The following is a 21385-nucleotide window of genomic DNA, read 5'->3' as shown; positions in this document are numbered from 1 at the left end:
GCGAACGTTAGCAATGGCTACACCTACACTTAGGAATCATACAGTTGGGGTCGGGGCCCACTGAGGCGAAGCTAGTGGCTGCTATTAGATCGTCAGTGAAGGGCTGCCACAATGTCTCATTTTACATTTCTGGTTCAAGTTAAATCAAAAAGATGCAACATGTGTTTGTGGAGTACTTGGAGTTGTTTAAAAGCATCTTTGACAAAGCTGAGTAATGAAAGCAAAAGATAATAAGAGTAATATAAAGCACAACTTTTGCTGCTAAGTAATTAGTGAAGTAACGTAATTTGTTTTCAATGGGTAATGTGTAATGAGTAATTGATTATAGTTTTCTAGTAACTTACTAAACACTTTCAGTAACACAGGAACATGGTGTCCAACAGTATATTTAGGTGCATCTTTGCTGACCTCTCGCAGAATGTACAGCTTAAGTTTCTGATGTTAACGAAGCCAGACAGGAAGGAGGGACAACGGGACACAGGGAGGGAGGACAGAGTTGGGCAGGAGTTGAGTGGGAGGGGGGATGTGATGGGAGCAAAGCGGGGTGTCGGAAGGGTGGCGGGGGGGCATGAGGGTCTACTAGGGGTGAGTGGCGCAGTGGGATAAGAGCGTGGGGAGTTCATGCCCCCGCCAGGCCCTTTTCGCACTGCATAAACAAAGAGATTACAGTGAGAAGGGGCTCCGGGCCGCTAACAAGCAGGGGCACCACACACACATATTTAAACACAGACACACAATCGCGCACACACAGTCACATGCATATAGGAATCACCCACCCATGCGCGCACACACACATACACACTCGCGTATAAAGACATAAATACACACCTAAACAAGTGAAAACTCATGCAAACAAATGTGCACACGCAAACACAACATGAACACGATAAACTGACACACACTAACAACTAACAAGAAGCATCACAACATAGTGGCGCCACCTGTCTCCTCTTCAGCAATTAATGAGCTCCCGGCTCCCGGGATGCTACAACGAGGTGGCAATTAGCAGGGAAAATAAAGGGGGAGTCATGAAATGAGGGAAAAAACAGACAACAGGAGGGGGTAAGGGGTTAGGGGAAAAGAGAGAGATAGGACAGAAAACAGAGAAGGGATAAATATTGAGAAATGAAGAGAAAATAAAGATTAAAACCTAAATCTGAACAAGGTGTGGCAGGAAGAAATACACAAATGTGAAATATCTGTACAATGTTAATAATGCCATTGTTTAAACATCTCTTATATAATTCGCACCCATTACTTGTTTTTTCCAAGAAAAAAGGAGTGCAAATATATTTCTTTGCAGAAGAATTATGTGATTACAGTGTTGTGAGTCACTAACATAAGTAAGTGTAACAGAAGGAACACAAGTTTAGGGGAGAAAAACATTGATTAAAAATACACTTGACATTAAGGTTAGGTTTTGGAAGTTGCAAATCTGGTTAAAGCTTCTAAAGTAAAAAAAAAATGCATTAAGGTTTTGGAAAGGCTTTAATCATATGAGAAAGGAATTTATTCCATTGACGTATCCACCTGTACATACATGCTTTCTACTACATTGTTAGCTATTTTGCCACATCCTTTGTGTATGTGTCAGGCATTTTTAGACATTGTGCTAATTTCACAACATTTCGGAGGAGAAGGCTGATTTGTTTGTACAACAACAAACAAATATGTTTTGTTCTTTTTGAATTTTATCATAAAATGAAGAAGATTGTTAAACCAATCAATATGAAAGACCCCCACCTCCTAGGAATGTGAGTGTAGAAGAAATGCAACAGGAGCAGGAGGATAAGGATCATGCAAGAAAATAGTTTGAAAATAATGGAAAAAAGGCAGGAGCTATATAGATGAGAGATGTCTGAAGTTGTTCAGCTGTGAACTTAATTCTGATACAAGGTCAGTACGTCATCATTATAGTGCAGTATTTTTTTTTTACACTTTGCCATCATTTATGTATGTTTCTGTCTCTTGTTTGTGTTTATATTTCCATCATGATCTCTCTGACTCCGTCTTTTTCCTTCTGCCATTCAGTCAATCTTTGTTTCCTGATTCTCTCTCTTAAATACATGAAAACACACACACACACACACACACACACACACACACACACACACACACACACACTCTTTTGTTTTCCACCTCATAACAGGCAGTCATTCATACCATCTCTCGACCCCCATGACCCCTGAACCCTGAGACCTAAATATGGAATTGAGAGAATGGTCACGCATTTTCTGTCAGTGATACACATGCACGCGCACACACACACGCGCGCACACACACACACAGAAGCTACGAAGGTTTACCTTTTCTAACTTTACAAGGAAAAGTATACCACACTCTTGTAAAAGTATCACACAAATTAAAAGACCCTTTAGGAATAGGGGCAACATGTATGATAAAAAATAAAAACCAGGGCATTGCACAATTTCAACCGACATTCAAACTGTAGACTTTCATATCCTTAGATGCATTATACACTAATTAAGCCTTTAGTTCAACAGCTCTCAGTGTTTCTCACACATAGACTTTACTTGGGTGGGCCCGTTTTAGCATTTTGCAGAGAAACACAGAGAGAGATGTTATCTGGTATTATATTATTATTGATTATTGATATAAGATTATATTATTATTGATTATTGATATAAGATTGATTACCATGTGATTGAAAACCACATTGGTTTTGATTTTTTCAAATTGTTGTCATTAACAAGCCTCCTCTACGTGTGGTGCACCTGCTGCTGTGAAAACAGAATTGTGGGAAAAAAATCCAAAAGAAGCAGAATCAGAACAAGCGGGAAGCTTCCGGTCAGCTATCTGATTCGAACGCGGAAGTCCCTGAAACCTGCGTTTTATTGAACGGCCAGCAGGGGGCGACTCTTCTGGTTGCAAAAAGAAGTTCGGCTCCATTAGAATTAATGGTAAAATGACTCTACGTCTCAGCTGAATAATTACCTCAGTAAACACTTTCCTGATGAGTTTATGGTCTCAGTCGCTAGTTTCAAGTCTTCTTCAATACAAAATTATGCTCATTTAGTAAATAATGGTCCCATTTATTTTAAAATAGACCAAAAAGTAGAGTATGTTTCAGGGCAGGACTATCTATGATTGACAAGTCGTTATCACGGCGACCTGTCAATCAGGCTAGAGCCAACTCGTACCCTCGGCACTGTCTCAGTTTAACCAGCGCCGTTGAAAGAGATTATTAGGACTTGGCTGTTCACTTTCTCTGGTGAGTACATTTAGTTTTAAGACTGTTGTTTGCTAGACAAAGTTATCATCCCTGTTAAAATGACAGTTTTAAGATTAAGATATACTTTATTTAATGTGAATTACAGATGCACCTAGCTAAGCAAGCTAGCTAGCCCCGCACACGGCCGTTAGCTCCGCCGTCTCGTCACTTTTGGGCACTTCCTGATTGCAAAAACTCAACATGGCGGCAGCCTATCAAAACGGAAGTCCACAAACCAACGGGTGACGTCACGATGACTACGTCCATTTCTTATATCCAGTCTATGAATCAAAGTCAGAATCAGAGCAGCAGCAAGTCCGGCTCGAAGCCCCTCTGGGATGTCCTTTGTCTGCTCAACAGCATCAGAGAAACACAGATTATTAATGAGAAAGTGCTTTATTCAGAGTTTCTACCAGTTTTATTCACCTGGTCTGTTTGTTTTGAAGAGGAGAGCTCTGCAGATAATTCAACTCCTGTGAAAACTCCTGAACAATGAACACTTAAGGAATCCTAACTGGGAAAAGCTGACTGCAATGAAGGCCATGGTGGTGAGGACAACAACTCCCATGATCCCACGCTACTTCATGACACCATCAAACTATGTGTTTTGTTATTAGGTGCGTTTAACTTCATGCGGCGCTGCGCAGTGCTGACTTAACTTGATGCATGCTGGACTTAAAAAAAGGCATGCTCGTTAAAAATTGTATCCGACTTTCACCGGCACAGCAAAACGTCACCATGTCACATGACATTAAAAGCCTTGCGGGAGGCTTCAGGCGCTGAGTCTGGCGGCCGCACTGGCTTTTCTCTGGCTGCACAAAGTTGGAACCACACTTGGTGTTGAGAGATCAGTCATTGATCTCAGCTCACAGTAAGCTCATGCAGGTAGAATGTGTCCGACTTGACTGCGTCGTTTTTATACCCCACCCCTGCAGTCGCCTGCAGCTCACGTTAGACTATCAAGTTGGTGAAAGTAAGCCACAGTCATCTCAAACGCACCCATTGTTTCGATGTGGCAGACCCCTTGTGGCAGATAATTACATACTGTAATTATCCACTAGCAACAAGGAATACAAACTGCACACTCTTTGGAGTAAATAAATAAAAAAGTTAATAAATCATGTTTATATTCAGCTGAGTTCACACACACGACAAGAATTGTCCAAAAGCAAGAGATAAGATACTATCCAACCACAGGGCTGCAGATGTAACAGAGGTGTGGACATTCTGACCTTCAAGAATTCCACATTGAATCTGAGAAAACAGGGAGGGAGGGTTTTTATACTGGAGTTTATCCAATCCCATTTCTAAACCTACATGGTAGCTAGGATTTTGAATGGAATTGGATCTCACTCGGTGCTGGGGGTGAGAATTTATTTATGACATGATATTGCAGACATTCACATGCAGTAGGTTAGGAAATGGTGCCTAAAATGGCAAAAAGAAGGCAGTTGAGAACGCAAACAGGTGAGCGGCACGTGGTAATGCAGTTTATTTAGGGCCATACGATTCGCCCAGAGGACCTAATACGGAGAGGGCAGAAAAGAGTACCGTTAGCTTGTGGGAAGTGCTGCTGCGTAAAGAAAGTTATTGAGAAAATGGCCTGTTTGAATGTAAAACATTGATGTAATAAATTGCATCTAATGAAGTTACTCACTACTAATGTAGTTTATTACAAAATGCTTTTTACTCTTCAAGTAATTATTTGAGAACTTTTACTTCTACTTGAGTCCATAAAGTCAAAAAAATCAATACTTTTACTTGAGTACAGTTTTTATCTACTCTACCCATAACTGGTACAAACACACCACGGCATAATGCATTATAAGACAAAAAAAAAAGGCAGAGCAGACACACACTCATTTACGTGTCCAACCTATCTCCAACTTCTACCATGTCACAGACACACACACACACGCACGCGCGCGCTTATACACATGGGGCAGGTGTGGGGTCACTGTTAGGGTCAGTAGCCTCGGTCCACCTCCCAAATATAGAGCATCCACTATTCGGGGATCCTTAAGTTCAGCGTAGGTTCTCATATGACCACCATGGACCCTTTATGTACTGAGAGAAGTAGACATACCTAACACACAAAACATGCTTTCATTCATGCATTCACTCACACCGCTATAGCACAAGTATTCACACTCATGCACTGCAAACATATGCGTATGTAATTGCATGTGGACAAAATACTAGAACGTACACACACACACACACACACACACACGCGCATACACAAATACTCCCTCTGTTAACCTAACACGTCATTAAGATCTCTATCAACCTGCTATCTGAAAACATGAATGCTTATTTCCTTTCTCGCTCCCCCCCCCCTTCTGCTCTTGTTCTCTTTCTTCATCTTTCCTGACTCCCACCATATCTCTCTCTCTCTCTCTCTCTCTCTAAAGAGACTACTCATTTTCTATTCACTGTGTAACAGAGGACCTCTTCTCTTCTCTTCTTCTAACTGAAACATAAGACTGACACTCTGACTCGTCAGGATGACCTTTGCCCTCCAAGCTAACAACTCTGACACGCCGAAACATGCCTTTACGCGTGTGTATGTGTGCATTTGTTGCGTGTGTAAGCCGACTTCTTCTTACTTCTTCTGGCTGTGCAGTCGGAAGTGTAAGTATGTATCGGCACTGCTTGTGCAAATGTGTGTGTATACTAGAGGGAGAGATTCAGACAGACTTTACAGGAGCCTACCAGTTAAGTAGTTAATGTTATAATCTCAAACGAGCAAATATTAAGATGTTAAACTATGCCGTTTTATTTAAATCATGCCAACTCATTAATAATAATGAAATATAACATGAATATCAATTCTCCATCAGATCCACTGCAACAAACGGGTCTCAAAAAAGACCAGTTCATAATGTGTTGAGGCAAACTCAGAATTCACTGGCAATGCTAAAAAGGGTCAAAGATACATCAAACAAGGAATCCTAATAAGAAACAAATGACAGCACAAAAGCATCTGATGTGAACATCAATTGCACATTTGTTTAACAAATGACAGACAGCTTTTTAAGTCATGTGCTTATGAATAACACTGAGCTTTGTGAGCTCCTGATTAGCAAGCATGCTTTAAAAAGAGGACAATATTATACTTGAAATCACATTATTATTTTCAGTCCGACTTACTGAAAGCTGTAAAATTGCCCTAAATACAATATTTCAGGAATTCTGCTGCCACTGAGGAGCCATCACTTGTTGTCACTTTCTGTGCACTAATAAAAGTAAAGCAACACACACACACACACACACAGACACACAGACACAGACACACACACACACACACACACACACACACAGACACACACAGACACACACACCTAGTTGTAGTGTTAAGAAAAATTCAATTCCCTCTGACTGGGAGCACATGCATGCCTATATCTAATATTGAAACAGAATGTAATTTGATTGTGTGTGTGTGTGCACATACATGAATGTATGCATGTTTGAGTGTTGCACTGTGTCAGAGAATTCTGAAGACATTCCTCCACATGCTTATATAAAATCAAATGCTTTTTTTGACTCCACATGCTGTGCCCACCTCTCTTTGTAGGTGTTGATTGTTGATGTCTGCACTTCATCATCTCATTTTAAGATCTGGGTGGTATTTTATATATTCCTGCAGCGCCCGCCTGGTTACAGAACTGTTGCTAGAAGATGCTACAATGTGTGGCAGCTTTCTGGAGTTGCCGAACTTTCTCTTTAACCAGATCACACACATTTAGGCTATTCAACGTGATCACCTTCTGATAACTAATGTAATAACTAATGTAAACTTCTATTTGCTGAGCCTCCCCTGAAACTCCCTTGGACAGCTGTTTCGTAAAAACACTCTTGAAAGGCAGATTGAGGCAATCAAGGTCAAAGGTGGATGGGGGAACACGCAGTTAAATTTACTAAGGTATCAACAACAGCTGAAGTCATTCAACATAACTAAATCCTGTGTGCATGCGTGCGTGCGTGCGTGCGTTATCCCAATCTGTAGCTCCAACACATATAAAAATATATATAATACACATAATAAATAATTATAATTTTCATTTGCCACTGTTTTATTCAACCTTTTATTTATCAACATATACAGACTAACAGGCTGTGTGTGTGTGTGTGTGTGTGTGTGCGTGTGTGTGTGTGTGTGCGTGTGTGTGTGTGTGTGTGTGTGTGTGTGTGTGTGTGTGTGTGTGTGTGTGTGTGTGAGTGAGTGGGAGAGAGAGTGAGTGAGTGAGTGAGTGAGTGAGTGAGTGAGTGAGTGAGTGAGTGAGTGAGTGAGTGTGTGTGTAGAGGCATAAGTAGTTGGAACATTATTGGTTATTCTAGATGATCGGCCTGTGACATTTAATAAAAAGCTCACCAAGTACATTGGCCCAGCTCAGTATCAGGTGCACAGAACAGATCAGGCCCTGAACTAGTAAAGCATAGCTTCACTTACACAAACACACATGCATGCTTGCACACATTTGGCTTATTACCTTGGCCTTCAACAATGCCACATTTGTCTAACAGCTAATCTCCATATGATAAGAGATAAAGGTATATTAGGCAGGACACCCACAGACACACACACAATCATGTCTTCAGATGGTTATCGTATTTACATAATCATTAGTTGTGGTTGAGACTGTCACGATCTGTGTGATGTTCAGTGTGGACCAGTGGTTCAGTGTGTGTGTGTGTGTGTGTGTGTGTGTGTGTGTGTGTGTGTGTGTGTGTGTGTGTGTGTTTACAGGGCACGTATGTCTGCAAACAAACATACACAGATACTTGTACACACTGAAGGGGAGCAGTTGTTTTTAGTTATTGACAAGGAAACAAAAACTAACACTCTAACCTCTGAACTTCAAAATTGCATGCCCACACTCTCTCACTAACACACACACACACACACACACACACACACACACACACACACACACACACAAAATCTAACCCCACTGCCCCTCCCCATGGCTTAGACAAATTACTGCCACCTGAAGCGGAACACTGTCCATCACGCAGAGGCCCCCCAAACCCCACAGGTGTCCTTTAACATGTCCGAAGCTTCCCCCACCCCCTCTGGCTCCCCATGTGGTCATTCATCTGGCTGCAGTGGAGGACATCAAAACAAAACACCTTCCCGGGGGAAAAACCTCACAGCTAAATATGCACATGAATTACTCTGCAGTGAGGACACAGCTTGGTGCGTCCAACCCTGTGACGAGACAATCAGTCTATTAAATGTAGATCTCACAAAATGAAGTTTAAGTTGATTTCAGTATTTTTACTCAGAAAAGGCTTCATTTATTAGGAGTCATATTGCACCCTTGTTATCATCAAATGCTTTTTAGTGTATGCTATCCAGGTTGACTCCAGTTCTTCCGCTTCTCATTTCCCTCGTGAGTGTTTTTTTTAAAACAAGTTGACCCATAGCCAGGAATCAAAGAGCTTCATCCTGACCAGACTTGTAGTGTGAAGATAAACACAATGAGTTATAAGAGACCAGTGGAGAACACTCCAAACCACAGAGACAAACTATGCATTTCTCAACCATATTTCAGTTGGCTGTGGTTTAAAGAAGTGTTGCTAAACAAAACTGGATTTGTTTATAATGGAGAGAAATGGAGCCATCACCAATTTTCGCTAAATGGCATTCATGTGAAAAGCACCAATGATTCAGCCAAATCCTGTCATTCCACATTAACAGGCAGTGGGGCTTACAACATAAAATGCATGGCAACAAATCAATACTTCCATTGTAGCCCACAGTTCATCCTTCTCTACAGTTGAAGCACACAGAGTTTTTTTTATTGCCAAAGTGAAACAACATAAAGAACTTTTACCTAAATTCTGATGGAAAACCAAAGACTGACAGAGACCAAGAGGGAAAGAAAAAGTTACAGTCACAAACATGACAGCCGTGCAGGTATCGTACAATAAGACAAAAAAAGAGACGCTGATTAATCAGGCAGGCAGGCATGACAGTAGCCACAGACAGACACACACACACCGAGACAGTCAGACTTTTAGATAAACACCAGAGCTCTCAGAGTCGCCCAGGAAGAAATTCTTTTCTTTGATGTCAAGCCATGTGACCTCGCAGCAGTCTGAGGAATTGAAGCACCGTCCAAACAAACGTCAACACGGCTAACACCCTCAAGGTCAATGAGTGTTCGTGTGTGTCAGTCTCCGCTCTCAGTCTCAGTCTTGGTGTGTGCACATGTAATGTGTATACTGGATGCATGCTGAGAAGATGGGGAGGAGCGTGTGCCCAAAACTTGTGGGGCTTGTTATGTCAGTTATGCATTTTCACAACTATTCTTTATTTTCCCTGAAGGGGCCTACTCTTAATGTAAAGAAAAAGATTTAGGAGATGCATAACTATTCTTAAACGGTAGCCAATGTTTTTCTGCGTAAACCTACCTGCATAGAAATCAAACTCAGTTTACTTAAAGGATATTAGTTACATTTTTCTAAATATCTACAGGCCCCCTAAATACTGTGCAAACCTTTTTGATGACTTTGGTGAACTGCTGTCTATAATCTGTATTGACTTTGACTGTGTGGTTATTGTTGGTGATTTTAACATCCATATTGACAACCCCCAGGACAGAGGGACTAAAGAAATGTGTTGTGTTCTTGATAATTATGGACTAACCCAACATGTGACGGAGCCCACACACAATAAGGGGCACACTTTGGACTTGGTCATTTCCAAGGGTCTGGACATTTCCAAGGTTGTGGTGACTGATGTTCATCTCTCTGATCATTCCTGCGTTTTCTTTGAGAGTGCTATCTGCGTGCACACAAATGTACAAACAGAGGTAATCACAAAACGGCATATCACTGAAAACACTAGTGAAAAATTTATTGAGGCTTTCTCCTCGACACCCGCCCTCTCACGGGTCTCAGTCAATGAGCTTGTAGATAATCTCAGTTCTAAAATTACAAATGTTATTGATGCCATTGCACCAGCCAAGGTGAAGGTGGTCTCTGGTAAGAGAAGATCTCCACGGAGAAATGCCACACTGGTTAGAACTCAAAAAAGAGAGTGTCGAAAAGCTGAACGCAGGTGGCGGAAAACAAATCCCCAGGTTCATTATGACATCTATAAAGAGAGACTTCGCATTTATAATTTAGAACTGAGAAATGCAAGGCGGTCCTTATTCTCTGACATCATCACCAAAAACACTAATAATGCACGTGCTTTGTTTGCTACTGTCAACAGGCTAACCAGCCCTCCTGTGTCTAGCCTCTGACCCTCTATCCACCAGGGCCTGCCATGAATTTGCCTCCTTCTTCACAGACAAAATTCAAACAATTAGACAAGCAATCAGTGCCTTCATGTCAGTAACAGGATTTGTCTTGTCCCTGTGTCCACTTAAAAACAATTCATATATCATGAGACAATTTGATTCTATTAAGCATAAAACCCTGGAGGACATATCACAACATCTGAAATCCTCTTCATGTTTCCTTGATATTCTGCCAACAGGTTTTTTCAAAAATGTGTCTAAATGCATGGCCTCGGATCTACTAGAAATTGTCAACATGTCTGTCCTCTCAGGTTTTTTCCCACAGGCCCTGAAAACTTAAGCCACTCTTAAAAAAGAGCAATCTAGACATATCATATCAAATCCCATTTTTAAGTAAAATCATTGAAAAAGCTGTTTTTCAACAGCTTAGTGCTTTCTTGGCACTAAATAACTGTTTTGATGTCTTCCATTCAGGTTTTCGACCACACCACAGCACGGCTCTTGTTAAGGTCTTCAATGACATCCATTTAAACACTGACAGTGGCAGAATTTCAGTCTTAGTATTATTGGATCTCAGTGCTGCATTTGACATGGTCGACCACAACATATTACTAGACAGACTTGAAAACTGGGTTGGACTTTCTGGCACAGTACTAAACTGGTTTGAATCCTACTTAAAGGACAGGGACTACTTTGTGTCTATAGGTAATCACACATCTGAGCTGACAAAAATGACATGTGGAGTTCCTCAAGGCTTCATTCCCCACACATAACATTTACATGCTTCCACTGGCTCAGATTATGGAAACATCAAAATATGTTACCATAATTATGCAGATGACACACAGATTTACATAACCATTTCACCAGGGGTCTATGATCCCATACAAGCGCAGAATTTTCTTCAATTAAACAAAGATAAAACTGAAGTTATTGTTTTTGGAGCCAGGGAGGAACGATTGAAAGTCAGAAAAACTTATCCATGTATTTATCTTCAGTCAGCTCGACTACTGTAACAGTGTCCTTACAGGGCTCCCTAAGAAATCCATCAGACAGCTGCAGCTGATTCAGAACGCTGCTGCTCGAGTCCTCACTAAGACCAAAAAGGTGGATCACATCACTCCAGTTCTGAGGTCTTTACATTGGCTTCCTGTACGTCAAAGAATTGATTTCAAAATCCTGCTGTTAGTTTATAAAGCACTAAATGGTTTAGGGCCAAAATACATTTCTGATCTTCTGCTTCGTTACGAACCATCCAGACCAGACAGTTATTATGCTCCGTATATCTGGAACAAACTCCCAGATAACTGCAGGTCTGCTGAAACTGTCAGTTCTTTTAAATTAAGACTGAATACTTTCCTTTTTATCATTGATTTTTAATTAAATATTTAAGATTTTTCCTTTTACCACTGCCTTTAACTAGGTTTTTGGAGTTTCAGTGGACCCAAAGATTGCTATGGACCCGAGTACAGACTAGCTAGAGAGAGTAGATTAAGTTTACTTCTCTGTTTATTCTCTTTTCAAAATAATTGTAACTCAATTATGTATATATATATTATACCCTGATTGTACACTGCACTGTAACTTTTATTATATTTTAATGTCTATTTTTTCAATTTCCCTATGTTGCTTTTAAACTTTTTTATATTTCCCTGTTGCTTTTATGTAAAGCACTTTGAATTACCTTGTTGTTGAAATGTGCTATACAAATAAACTTGCCTTGCCTTGTATTTAACTAGTCTTTCAGCTGCTGTAACACTGAGGGTGTCAATTCCTCCATGTGTTGTGTCAAATCTAGAATACCGTAAAACGTTAATTACTAGCCCGGGCTTTTATTTGCTAAAATCACTGAATTGACCCCGCCAATATTTGGGACAGGCATCCATATGGGACAGGCCTTTAACTCCTTTCGCACAAAACTTAAATAGGCTACTATGAAACAGTTTCTTTATTTCAAACAGTATGAATATTACTTCTGTACAATTTATCAAATAATATCAAATACACATCATTCATTTGATCTAGCTCCGACATACGGCTTATGCACTTTTATTTTGTAGGCAGCAACATAACAAAAACAAACATACCCAACAACAGGGTGCAGGATGAGAGAAGTGTGGCAGAAGTTAGTAGACAGAGAGCGATGGACTTTACATGACAGTATTCACAACTTGGATAATTTTTTATGAAAAGCTAATTCTTTTGATCGGTGGACCCTTACAGAGTAAAGGAATCTACAAAATCAAGGAACGGACACATTCAAACTTAACGAGCACTACAAAGGTAACAGGCACCCCGGTAATCTAGAAGAATTAGACTTGGGGCTTGTTGTTTCTGTTAAATGAACTGAACAATTGAATTATGGAGACAATGTGTAGCATGTCCATATTGACATATTGATCATATGTTTAAACATTAATATTTGTATGCACGATCTAAGCAGCTTAGAAGCGGTCGATCCGGCGGGGTTTGAGAGGGTTAATACATTCCAAGATCTGCAATAAAAACCAGACCGGGCTTCTAATGGAGACCTGCGTTCATTTGTCAAAAGGTGTTCCCACACCAGGCTAGTAAACGGGGTAGGCGGCTATTTGGTACTCGCCTATCATGTTTTACGGTATATCAGTTTCTTTTGAAGCCAATATCTGCAGTTGGGGTATAGTGCTGTGTACTTGGAATGTTGACTATGGACCTTGATGATTGAGCAGGATATGTTTTACACCAGTGGGGCCTTTAACGGAATATTCTGACATTTTGGAAACGAAGCTTATTTGCTTTCTTGCCGTGAGTTTTAGTGAGAAGATTGATCCTTACTGAGTGACGGTGTTAAATTGGTTTAGTACTCTTTTAAGACATAAAATCACACTTTCACTAAGACCTACAAATAAATCCTCTGAGAATAGTCTAGATAAAGTAGAGTGACTGAATGTAACTAATAAATTTCACTATCATAACTTTAACCTAGTTAGCCTACAGCTCTCCTCTGTACCGGCATCTCGTGGCATTGAGGTTTGGAAGTAATTAGTTTGTTTTCATGACAGGCCTTAGTTTGGACAATCACAAGTTGTTGCAATAAAACAGTTTACAGTACTGAGGATAGCTTATCTTAAATAAACAAGTTCCAAACACTGACTAAAATTTTGTTCTTGCTTTTGTGAAAACTTTTGTCCGTTTCCACCGTACTTTCGTCACTGCAGTACACACACACACACCAGTGTTCTTTCTGTTTCGGCTCATCACAGCTGAATGACTACAGAGACAACACTGCTACACTTTGAATACAATCCTCTCACTGCTGGTAAACAGTGGTGTCCCCTTGCAGCAGTTTATTTAGGAGCCTGTTCCAGCCCAAACAGGGATTATGACAAAGCCCACTGCCCTCTCTTTTAGACCACTAAGTACTTTTTGCTGCTAGTAGGCTAGTAGGCTGTTGAAGTATATGTGCAGCTGTTGACGTGTATGAGAGAGAGACAGAAAGCAAGAGAGAGAGAGAGAGAGTGAGAAGAAGAGAGCCAGACAGAAAGTGACAAAACAGACAGAGAGAAAGAAATAAAATGGGTGGCAGGGAGAGCAACTGTGCTTACAGTAAAAGCGTCACAACAGCAGCTCACACACAGCGATGAGTGAGTAGCACTTGAGATCAGTCTTATAAAACCTTGCCTTGAGCAACTGAGCGGAGCCTTATAATGTATTTAATGCATGCCTGAAACTCAACTACAACAGACTTTCACCGGTTTTAACTTGCTACAAACTTGAACCTAAATGTTCAGGAGAGAAAAAAAAAGTCTTCCAAACATTTAACTTGAATTGTCTGTTGATGTTCATCTGACTGTAACAGGTAACAGAAAACTATAAGTATGGTGCCCCCTTAGGGACAAACAACATGCATCCCCAGTCACCACTGGATCCGCAAACTCTTTGGGATGGTTTAATCTTGTCCACTGTGTATATATTCTACTGTGATACGTATTTCCATTCAAATACTAATATCATGCATGAATGTTAACTGCCATGTCTTTTTAGTTTTTAATACTCTTTACTAGGGCTGACCCCCAATAGTAGAAGATTCGATGCTTTGATGGGCAGAGCCTGATTCGACTGTCAATCTCACAGTCGAAGCTTCGCGGCGGATCATGCCATTTTGGCGATATGGGGGTGCTCAATGTCTGATTTTACATAGAACTACCAGTTTTCTCCTATTACAATATACATTTCAACATTTAATGCTGTATATAAACATGTAAAAAGAATAAAACTTCCAATAAATGTTTTTAAAGTGCGTGAATAAATCCAAAATTGTAACCCTAACCCTGGGTCGTCAGTGTGCATGTGTAGGCGTAGCGTGTGTGCGGTGGTGGAAGAGGAACACTTGCTGAAGAGAGAGAGAGAGAGAGAGAGAGAGAGAGAGAGAGAGAGAGAGAGAGAGAGAGAGACATGCTTACTGTTTTATTTATTTATTTTATTTTATTTTTAATATATTTGTATTTTTTAACAAACACACACACAAACATGCTACTGTTTTATTTATTTATTTTATTTTTAATATATTTTTATTTTTTAACACACACACACAAACACACACATGCTTACTGTTTTGTTTATTTATTTTATTTTTAATATATGTTTTTTAAACACACACACACAAACACACGCTTAGTGTTTTATTTATTTATTTTATTTTAATATTTCTTTTTTTTTTCTTTTTTTTTAAAAACACAAACACACATACGCTTTGATTACTTTACGCTTTAATTGTGTAATGAAATGTATGGGGCTGATTGTTCTTATGTTGTGTATATATGATGCTTTGGCAATGTTGTTATTACATTCATGCCAATAAAGCTAATTTGAATTGAATTGAATTGAATTGAGAGAGAGAGAGAGAGAGAGAGAGAGAGAGAGAGAGAGAGAGAGAGAGAGAGAGAGAAAAGGGTCTTCAAAAAGCCTCAGTTTAGCTGGAAATTTACAGTATAAGTTGAATGAATAGAGACTTGCAGCTCTGCAGCTTCTCAAGATTAAAGCGGAGCTACCATGTGACAATTTCTTACTTTTAGTTTTGTGAGTTGTTGAGTTAAGGGAAAATTTATAAACTTTATAAAATGTTGTCTACTACAAAATTGTTATTATTGGTCTCTCTCTTGTAAATTTGGCAAGTGTAATACATTAAGTTATTCCTTTCTTTGTATAAAAATATAGTTTGTTTCACTAGATAAATGCCTTAATAGCAGATCAGCTGTTCAGATGAGTGCAGTGCCCACTGTTGCACACACAGTTATTTCTTACTGTATTTACTTGTTTGGTACATGACAGGACTTGATTTCAGTGGAACTTTTTGTTGCTGCAACAGAAAAGTTAATCAAAAGATGTGTTTTTGAAATCAGTATTTATTTTTTGGTCGTGATTGTTAATTAGCACATGCCTAAAACAACCTCAAGCCTAATATAAAAGCTGATGGCTAAAAAAGATGCATTGTGATGCATTCATAATATTATTCAGTTCAATAATCAATAGATTTATCAACTATCAAAATAGTTATTAGTTTCAGCCCTATTCAAAAGAGTCATTCACCCTTCAAACAGCAACTCAAATGTCAATATGAAAAGACCTATGATGATAAAGCCAAAGTAATGTGCAATGGAAATTCACCTATTTTATGATGTCTTTCAGGATAAATCATAGGAACAAGAGCATTTATCCATTGAAGAGAATATGTATGCACAATCTGGTTGGTATCTACAACAAATGCACATCAGAAGTCCTTGGAGTGAGTTGTAATGGAAAACCACAAGGAAGCTTATTGAAGTTCATGACCTCACCAATAGCTACTTCCCTCTTCACTTATCCTCACACAATCACACACACACGCATGCACACACGCAGCTTATCCACTCTTCACTGTGTACTTCAGGATAGAGCGCCGTCATGTTGAAAGATGCTGTTGCCAGCGCACCTGTGTGTGTGCACGTGGGTTCCTGTGTGTATATACGTGTGGGGGTGTATATGTGTGCACATGAAAACACCTTCTCATGTTTCAGCAGTAATGGCCCTGCTGAAACATACGTCTCCCACTCAAAGGTTCCAGGCTGCTGTTTAACACACCACACAGCAGTGTTTCCTCAGCAACTGTGGGAGTCAGGGTGGGCTGCCTAACCTAAAGAGTGTAGGTGAAAATAATTTAATTTAATAGGCTGGATGAGTGCATCATAATTTGAACTGTGTACTGCATATACTGTAGGTTTAAGGTTGGTTTTGAGAATTATTCATAAAAGTAAGTATTGTTGGCGTGATAAAATCATTAGTTATATGTTCACATTTCATTATATAGATGATTTATATCCTCCTTATAACAAAGCAGTTGAGGCCTTATGTTGGACAACAGCCACCTATAAAATAAACAGAAACATACCATCTCACAAACAAGTGCACACAACACTGGTAGGATGGGGACATAATATATATAGACACTTTTATACTATATTTTGACAGGACAGTGCATAGTGAGAGAAAAGAGGAAGAGAAATAGGGGGCAACACGCAGCAAAGGGCCACCGGCTGGAATTGAACCAGGGCCACTGCAGCAGGGACTCAGCCATTGTACATGAGGTGCGTATTCTACCAACTGAGCTAACAGCGTCCCTGGGAGCCACATGTTTGAGGTATTATCTGTTTCAAACAATCTCACTGAGAGCCTCTTCTTCACCTTGCTCTTTTAACTAAGTACCATCTGCTCAGCATATTCCGGACTGATGGCTGAAGTGTGATTCTCATTTGAAAGCATCCATATGTAAATGTGCAGTTAACAGCACCTGCCTCCCCTGACTGAATGACCTAACGTCCTTTAAGATGCACTCAGTTGTGCTGTGGACCGGTTTTTATTGCTACACATGCAAGGACCTCTTTCACTTTGTTGTGCACACCATCCTGTGGCACCACTCCTGACTTGATGTCTGTGCTTTGAGAGCAAGGCCTGGTCTCAGTGACTGACATTAGGTTGCTTGCAAAGCATGTGATCATGCAACAAAGATGCATACAAATGTTTAATCTCCCTGCTTCAGCTCACGGTGCTTTTACACGTTACAAACCTCCTTAGTTGTCATAGTTGTCCATGCAGCTGGCTATGAAATGCTCCCAGATTCTAATAAATTTCCTCTTGGCAACTGAGCTAAATCACTTGTGCTGGTGCAGGCTAAAGTTACATATTGCTGTCCCAAAGGAAACATTTACATTTGCAAACACGTAGTGCTCACAACTCCAAATTCTCAAAAGATGTAAACAAATGAAAAGTGCAGGAATATATATTTACAAGCTCTAATACTATTTCTCTTTTAAGAGTCTCTCTTATGTTTGTGCAGAACCACTGCTCTGTGACACTGCTGCTTGAGGGAAAGGGAACAAGTAGCAAAACACCACTGATCATGAAGCCCACAAAGTGAGCTTTTACAGCTCGAGTTACATATTTTAGGACAGGTTAAATATACAGTAATTTATGAAGGATATTGAGTCACTGTCCTTATGTTGCTCTTGGCAAGTTTAGATTTCAGAGAAACACGCAACTTGAGACTGACTCCCATAACTGCTGTCCTCCTACTTCCGGGATATACTGTAGCTGCACGAAGTGGGCTATTTTGGCTAGCTTGGTTGGCTGCAAAATTAGGTATTTGCAGAGAAAGTAGTAAGGTGGTTCCTGTTAGTACCTCAGCTAGTAGGACTACTACAATGGACCAGAATGAACATTTACTGTTACTTTATCAAATCACATCCATATACTTCAGTTTTTTTTATTGATTTGTGTGCAAACTTCCAACTTCTATAGTACTGGTCAATTACTAAATATGTGAAAAATATCACTCAACTGTGTCAAAATGTGTTTATATACACTAACCTCTAATTACTGGAGGCTGACACAAGGCTTTACAAAAAGGATTGTGGTGACAGCAAAAGACTATATATATATCGCTAAAAGGAGATAGATTTTATTTAATTATTTTTTGATATATTGTCATCAATTTAGGCAAGAAAGTTCAAGGTGTATAACACACAATAAATATTATTATGCCCCAAAATCATGCATCATCACCGTGTTGTACAGAGATGTGTTGTCAATTTCTTTCATCTTCTCCCCGAGTAGGGTAGCAAGAAAAATGATAGCATAAAAACTTACATGTTTCCAATAACAAATGGTACTTACAGTAAATGGCATCAAAAACATAAATGCTATTTGGCTTATGATGTAATCCAAAATATCTTATTGGGATTATTAATATTTGGGGGAATACATTGTAGTGTGTGTAGTGATAATAGACAGAAACAGAGCATCTGACCGACTAGAGACTGACTGATGAATTGATGATACATTTTGCTCTTACCTGTAAATGAGAGATGATGTAAGCTGAGATTCACTTTCATAGATGGGGCTGGTCACACAGCTCTCGAGTACCTGCATGCACACACAAGAAAGTACACTAAGAAAATATAGAGGCCCATTTACAAAAACAGAAATGTATGAGTTTGGTTAATGTCAAAGACAGGGATGCGGATTTATGACAAACAAAAAGCAGTCCCATTCCCTAAGGGCAAGTGGTACACTTAGATTACAGTGTACACCTGTTACATTTTTACAATTAGGACTGCTATGGTGGTGTCCAACGTGTTTTTTTAAATTCATATAAAATCCGTAGCTATAATTCAGTCAGCTTTGCTTTATTGCTTTCATGGACCTCATATGTTTATTTTATTTGACGTATCAAGTTAAATGAAACATAAATTACAGTAAGTCATATAAAGTGACTTTAAAACATTGTGTTTTCTACATACAGGTTGTATGTCAATAATTGCACATTTTATTATCTCTTGTGATTGGAGGGGCAGGTCGTACAGATTCCCACCTGTGGAGTTGGAAAATTAAACTCAAATAAAAAAAATTATACAAACATGACACTCTGGGCGGGTCCATTTCTTCATCTCTAAGAAAACACAGTCTCCAAAACACTGTAACTCACACTGGATTCATTTCACATAACGTTTCTTTTTATTGCCACCCAATAAACCACTCCAGCCTTATGTATGTGTGAGTGTGTGGGGGCGTGTCCGAGTGTGCCTCTCAGTTTTGTGTGTCTGTCTGTGCCCTTTTCTGCACGTGTTAGCCTCCATAGTCAGAACTGACATTAGACAAAGAGGTCAATTCATATTAAGTGTTAAAAGGGTCAGATTGTCCATAAATCAAAAGGTCTACAAACTTTAATGCATCTCACAAACCCACAACCAGTGGAAAAAGAAATTAAAATTATTACATTTACTCAAATAAAAAGGTGCCATTCAGTTCTTGACAAAGAAAATTATATTGGTAATTGCTTTTAGCTCACACACAGCTCCAGTAAAATAAAGCCTGAAAACACTCCATGCTTAATGGGAATGACAGGGGACAAGCCTCATCCAGACTAGAAAAGTCAATCATCAATCAGATGCCTCTAAAAATGTCACACAGATTTTGAAAAATAATACAATTTGGGTTTGTTTGCGTAGCTGACAGATGAAAGATAATGAATTCTCAGCTCAAGACAGATGATAGATACTAGGCTGATGAAGAAATTTACAAGTCAGTCTTTGTTTATGCCATATGTTCTCAAACAAAATGTTCATATCTGTCTGACCTGACCTGAACAGTAAAAGGGTACGCGCATGAACCCAGGGGTACACACCTAACCTTAGTCATTTTACCAACAGAGGGAAAAAGCTTTATTCTACTCCATGTCTGATCTGAGGTATGTGGGAAGCAGAAAATGCCACTGTGGGTGTCAGTTTACAGTGTAGCCTTCAGGTACCAAAAGCAGGCGTGTTGTGGCGAGAGCCAGGCGGTGTGCCAGACATTTGGTTGTTTCTAAAAGGATCAGTGAGGCAGATTACTGCCTAAATCCCTTCTTTCACTGAGTTCCTACAAGCTGTCATTTCTCTCTCTGCTTCACAATAACCAATGAAAACACTGGCAGGTAGGGTGACTCCAGAAAAGTAGCCTCCTGCAGTGGAACCACGCTGTAGATAGACACATAGAGAAAAAGGTGTTGTTTTTGGATGACAGACAGATTGCAGCGTTTCAGCTAGTCACACAAAGCCATAGACAAACAAGTAACATAAACCCTTCCACACACAGATAAGCACACATAAGTATGCATAAGCAATAAGCATAATGTAAAACCAAGGATCAAATATATGTATATGTATGAATGGCACAGGATATTATTTCCAATCTATACATCACAGACAGCCATGACTGACATGACTGGCATGACCAAGTGTGTTTTAAGGTACAAAACAAATTCACGTATCTTCAGTGCTTCCCACATGCTGAGAATGTATTTGTTTGCTGGGCCACTGCACCACAGCACATTCATCCAATCTATATATGGATGTATATGGATGTGATCTCTTCAGCTGCAGAGTTCAGCTCATTTTTTGGACGGGGGTTAAAATAAATTCTATATAGGGAGGGGGAAAAAACTACATGCCAACACATTCACAAGCACACCGATTCTAAGTCACTGCATTTATAATATTGGGATCAATAACTCTCCTTTACTAAATTTGTCATGAACTTATTCTAAAAGTCGACATGCCACCCACCATAACCAGTAACACAGTACTGCCATAGAAGTTTTAGTAAATCCTAGAAAACCATTAAAAGAAAACACATGATCAAAACCATTTGAGTCTGTAAATAGCCAAATGTCTGAACAGAAGATTGATTCATACTTACGACTAATGTGGCAATCACTCTGCAAAGCCTGGCCTCTTACCCTATACGTACACATCACCACTCTGAGGCACTTGTGTTAGCTTCACTCACACACGCACGGGAAACAAACACATGCACCCCACCCACATTGTAAAAGGGCTCAGCAGCAATC

General features: G+C 39.7%; 1 protein-coding gene across 1 annotated transcript in view; it reads right to left on the bottom strand.

The window, feature by feature from the left end:
* The window catches only part of bmpr1ba (bone morphogenetic protein receptor, type IBa), a 63372-nt gene extending 44457 nt beyond the window's left edge, over positions 1-18915 (bottom strand). The window contains exon 1 of the mRNA XM_038702905.1: positions 18851-18915. The gene's annotated coding sequence lies outside the window, so the exon portion shown is untranslated. The remainder of the gene's footprint in view (positions 1-18850) is intronic.
* Positions 18916-21385: the final 2470 nt, after the last annotated feature.

Source organism: Micropterus salmoides, unplaced genomic scaffold, assembly GCF_014851395.1.
Source record: "Micropterus salmoides isolate LMB-PRFRI ecotype aquatic unplaced genomic scaffold, ASM1485139v1 Ms_hic_scaffold_7, whole genome shotgun sequence".
Classification (NCBI taxonomy): domain Eukaryota; kingdom Metazoa; phylum Chordata; class Actinopteri; order Centrarchiformes; family Centrarchidae; genus Micropterus; species Micropterus salmoides.
This window is presented reverse-complemented; position numbering and strand designations above follow the sequence as displayed.